The sequence below is a fragment of the Quercus robur genome, chromosome 7 (assembly GCF_932294415.1).
Source record: "Quercus robur chromosome 7, dhQueRobu3.1, whole genome shotgun sequence".
Taxonomy (NCBI): Eukaryota; Viridiplantae; Streptophyta; class Magnoliopsida; order Fagales; family Fagaceae; genus Quercus; species Quercus robur.
In genome coordinates this window covers 43196489-43202062 of record NC_065540.1, presented here as the reverse complement: position 1 = coordinate 43202062, position 5574 = coordinate 43196489, and the positions used below count along the sequence as shown (strand labels likewise).

Below are 5574 nucleotides of genomic sequence, written 5' to 3'. Positions count from 1 at the left end.
ATGGACTTACTTGATTGCCTTGCAACTACCTGTTCTGGAGACTGGAGCTGCTGTGTTTATTGATGATCTGTCAGAGAAGGACCTTGATAGACGTTTGTGGAAGGGTTATTCAGAAGCAGCTGAAGTAAAAAATACTGCAAAAATGCATATCAAATGGTGTCAAGTTTCACCAAGCTAAAGTTATCAAGGTTATTCATTAGGAGCCTAAATCTTTGTTGATTTGCAATGATAGTTTCACAGTTCAGGCTGCCATGGTTCTCGTTGTGACTGGCTTTTCTAGATGCCTTGTTCAGTATGACAAGCCCTATAATCCTGGTTACTGAGTGGCTTATGGGATTTTGGCTGAGTTTGAAGAACACCCATTTGATGTAGACAAAATGGTTTTCATGGACCAGAGAGATTCAAATCTGAACAAAGAGGAGCTGAAAGAGAGAAATTGCAGGATCCCCACTTTTCTATATGCAATTCCCTTCTCGTCTCACAGGATATTAAGTTTTTTAGGAAACTTCCCTAGTTGCTCTTCCTGGAGTGCCTTTGGAAGATATCAAGGAAAGAATGGTGGCTAGATTAAGGCACCCGGACATAAAAGTGAAAAGCATTAAAGAGGATGAGCGTTGTGTCATTCAAATCTATTAAGGTTATTTTCAGTGGCTTTTTCTCTTTGGCTACTCATTATGTTATAAGAGGAAGAGTTCTGTTATGCCGATTGAAACCTGCCAGAATTTTTTTTTAGGTTCAAAGAAAACTTGTCAGATTATGTTAGTAATAATAGCACTGGAATCAAACCAATAAATTTAATTTCTTTTACCACTTCTTCCTATTCATTTGTTTTGCCTCTTTGCATCGAGCCTGTATGGAGGGCTTACATTTTCCGAAATTAAAAAAAAAAAAAAAAATTTGGATTTTTAATTGAAATAATTCAACAATTCTTTTGGATAAGAAGTTTCATCTACTAATCTACTTCGTTCAGTTGTCTGAAAAAAAAAAAAAAAAAAAAAAAAAAACAGCCATTGGGCTTAAAAGGCCACATAAATAAAGATAAACCACCATCGGTATTCAGAGTGTGCTCCCAGGATCCTCTCTACATCAAGTTTTCTCTATTTTTTCCATTGCACAATTTGTTTTTTAGATTTAACATTCTACAAATTGCCTTGTCAAAATTTTAAGTGATTGACAATTTGTACACTTTTTTTTAAATTTATAAAATTTAATTTGAATCATAGATCACTTTCAAATGGAGACCATCATTTTCCCCTTGATAAGTTGGATTAGAGCCCAGGACCTAGGTTGCATGAACACACCATTTTTGGCATCGTGTCGGTGTCAGACACCAGAATGGGTATGACTCGCCGGATTCCGGTGTTCGGCAAGTGTTTTTTTGTTTTTGTTTTTGTTTGTTTGTTTTGTTTTGTTTTGTTTTGTTTGTTTGTTTTTTTTTTTTTTTTTTTTTTTTTTTCCGCTTCTCTGACACAGCTCTGACATGCTAGTAATGAAAAAAAGAAAAGAAAAGAAAATCACAAATTTTGACAGATGGACTTACCAATACCATTGATTTTGTGATATACCCTAAAACCCACATCTTAAGTTCTCAACCCACCCTATCTCTAACCTTTGCCCGTTGCTGCTGCCCTTTGTCCCTTGTCGGAGCTAGATTGGGCCGATCAGCGAGCTGCATAAACGTCGACGCCGTGCCGTATCCCTTCCGATCTCTCTCTCTCTTGGTGTGGACAACATGTTCGACCTCTTCTCTAGTTCTCTTCTCTCTTTTTTTTTTTTTTTTTTTTTTTTTTTTTTTTTTTTTTTTCCAAATATTAATTTGGTGAATGGGTCATGGGTGTACTGTTACTCACTTATTTATATAAGTTATAACGCGTTTGTTTGTTTTTTTTTTTTTTTTTTAATCCCACTCTCACAATCTCACCATCCCAGTGTCACTGTTACTGTGTTTCTTTACTCAGCCTTTTGTTTTGCCTCATAAATTATAATGTTTATTATGAATTTAGTGATTTTTGTTTTTGGGTGTCCTACTATAATGTTTATTTATTTATTTGATGTTGAACTTGTTATCCTTTTATGGTTTGTACTTTGAATATTTTATGTGTATTATTGTATTACTTTGAGTGTTAGTTTACTTATTTGTAGTTCTTACATAATTTAAATTCTGGACATAAACGTATTTTATGTCTAAAAATATAAAAAAAATATGCCTAAATATAAAATTTAATTAATTATTTAACCGCCGTGTCCTTATTTTTCAAAAATTGCCGTATCCCCGTGTCCATGTCTGTGCAACATAGCCCATGACTTTGTACAATGATAAGAATGTAGCATTAAGTTGATGCAATTCACCTAACGCAATTTTTTTTTTTGGTTGCAAGATTAAAATTATCAATAGGCAGCATTTTGTATAAGAATGTGTTCATCTATATTCAGAAAAAAAAAAAAAAAAAACCAGTATATATTCATCTTTTAACTTTTTTTTAACTTGATTACATATAACACTTAACAGACATTACGCACAAACTCCAGCTGACACAATTATTTTAAAATCCACATGCATTACATCAAATCAGAAAGTACAATCACACTAATTAACTTCTATTAGACTTGCATGACAACTTCAAAACCAAGTTAAAGAACTTATAAAATGATGTGGCCTTGGGATGACCCATGTGAAATCACGACTCTCGGAGAATTCTTAAGGCCTTTTTTATGAAAAATTTTTAATTTATTTTTTTAGATTTTCACTTAAAAAAAAAACACTATTATCATATTGTGTTCATTGCTAATAACAAATTCTCTTAAGAACCCTTTTGAGACTTGGTTAATTTTTCAACAAACTTATTATTTTGTTTGTGTTAACAACTAGTATGTATATAAAGCTACAAAAATTTAAGAATAAAACAAAGAAATGAGTAGATAGTGTTCAATATATCGTTTCCGCCACCTCTGATAAACTCATATGTCAGTATAAGCTTGTACTTCTCTCCTAGCTGGTACTTTGGGGTACCATGATGGATAGGACCGAAGGATGCCACTCTTGGTTCATAGTTCATCTCGAAATTAATTATTGCCATTTCGCAGAGAGAATAATTAACCTTCTGTATATTTGTGGTTGGATATTGACTCATCAAATTTTCCCCTGCCTCCGTTACCGTTTTAAACCTGGTTTCCTGCAAGCGTTTTGGGAATGAAACCCTCTGACTGTGCCTCCTCAGCAGGTTGGTCGTGGTCACTGCTGGTTTCCCCTGCTTCTCTTAGGCAACGTTCCATGTTCTAGAATTTAATTTATATATACTTGATAGTGCATTGAAACTTTGCTTGAGAAATTTAAGACTCTTGCATTTTTTTTTTTTTCTTTTGATGAATAAGCAAGAATTTTTGGAACATAAATACAGAGATATTACAAAGAACAAGCAGCTTAAAAGATCAGCCGCAAACACTCCTTACTGTCTAGATACTGTCTAGATCACAAACCAACTACTGCATGTACTTTAGGCCAACATGTTCTATTCGAATATTTAAATGCTGGGAATAAATATACACACTTTTTGACTTTTCTTAATCAAATATATTTTTTATGACTTGATAAAATCACAAGTTTAAAATTTAATCTACCAGATATGTGGAAATAGATATAAAAGAAACTGAAACTTGCTTGGGGTTGTTTACCAAAAAACAAAAAAAAAGAAACCTGCTTTTGGGTTTCATTATATATATGGTACGCTTTTCTGAATAAGGTATTGATAGTGACTACCTTTATGTCTTTATCCATTTAACAGGTCCAGTATTTAAACACGCATAATTTTATTTTGGTCTTTGCCTTTATACCAGATTTATGATACCCTATCAAAAAAAAAAAAAAAAAAAACATTTTATGCAACTCTTCTAATATACAGTTAGTTACTTAATTAACATGATATCAGAGTTGGGGGTTTTGAGTTCGATCACTGTGTTCTCCACCCTACCTCTTAATTATTTAAAATCTCAAGTATTATGTCGTACTTATTAAAAGGTAGTTTGAACCCACACATAACGGGGAATAATAAAATTATATGGTTAAATAATTAAATTTACTATTTTCCAATAGCTCAAACTTTTGGAAAAATTGATAATTTTAGAGTTGTTGATTCTCATTTCCGTGATACACGTTGGGGCTTTTAAAGCAAAATGTTTTGGGCTTTTTGGGCTGCAACAAGTTTTGGGCTTGCCTTTAAAAACGTAGGGCTAAAAGAAAAACAAAAAAAAGGAGGCGCTAGAAGACAAGAAGAAGAGGCGCTTAACAAACAAAGAAGGGCTGAACAGAAAAGAAATAGGAGGAGCTGAACGGAAAAGAAAGAAAAGTGGCGCTGAAACAGAAGACAAGAAGAAGTGGCACTGAAACAGAAAAGAAAGAAAGAGGGCTGAACAAAAAGAAAGGAGGCGCTGAACAGTAAAGCAGAAAAGAGTGCTGAATCAGAAAAGAGGGCTGAAGCAGAAAAGACACTGAAAAAGATTCTTTTGCGTTCATTTTTTCCTTCAAATCTTCTCAGAAAAATTATGGTAAATTCGTTTATATTGAATTTAATTTTTAGCATGAACTAAATTTTCTTTATTCTAAGAAAACGATGTAATCTAGTTCCAAACTATGCTTGCTTTTTTATGTTAATTTGAACAATTTCTCTTCATGTTTGTTTGATATATTCTAAGCTTATTGCTTCTAATTAACTGGCCATTAATTAGATGATTTTAATCTTGTGATTTGCTGTCGAAAGAGGGAATTATAGGATAGATCTTGAATATTTCAGCATAGGTAAATATAGAGATCGAAAGACTTGTATGAACCTATGTAGTATTAAAATCATTGGTCTCAATGCTCTCTTACTTTATTAAATTGCATACTCTTGTGTAAATTGATGAACAAGAATGTTTTCAATTGACTGTCAAAAGAGGCTTTTGGAAGAGTTTGGAGATTGCTAACAAACAGAGAGAATTAAATTCAATTAGCTAGATGAGTAAAGCATAGTGAGGTATTAGGTGAAATCGATTTCCTAGAAGTTTCTTTCTTATTAAGTTGATTTTCAAGCAACATCTTTCTTTTCTTCTGCGTATCTTTTATTTAAATTGATTTTATTTTGAATTCCAATTACAAAAACCTTAGTGATTTCTCTAGATAAAATCGAGATTAGCATAATTTTGGTATTTGCCAAAAGTAAGTTACCAATTCCTGAGGACGATACTCTTCTCATCACTTTACTATAAAACAACGATACTGTGCACTTGCAGTTTTGCATCGATCAAGACTCTTTCAAATTCCTCTACTCTCTTCCTTTCCATTGTCATATCCTTGAGAGGTACATTATCAAAACCTTTTCTCATCATACCCATATTTGTGAGGAGGCCATTTGGTGTTTGGGAAGCAGTTAAGAAGGGACCAATTTTATATTGGTAGATGCTATGGTCAAATAGCGGAATCCGACAAGCTAAAGAAGAAATAAGTTCGGCGTAACCTCGTTGGAATAGGAGCTTGGAGGGCTTAGATACATTGGGTAGATTAGGCTTGGAGGGTCTTTTACTGTTCATGTATCCCAACTA

At 33.2% G+C, this 5574-nt stretch overlaps 1 pseudogene; it reads left to right on the top strand.

The window, feature by feature from the left end:
- On the top strand, nucleotides 1-876 carry LOC126690927 (lycopene beta cyclase, chloroplastic/chromoplastic-like; annotated as a pseudogene).
- Nucleotides 877-5574: the final 4698 nt, after the last annotated feature.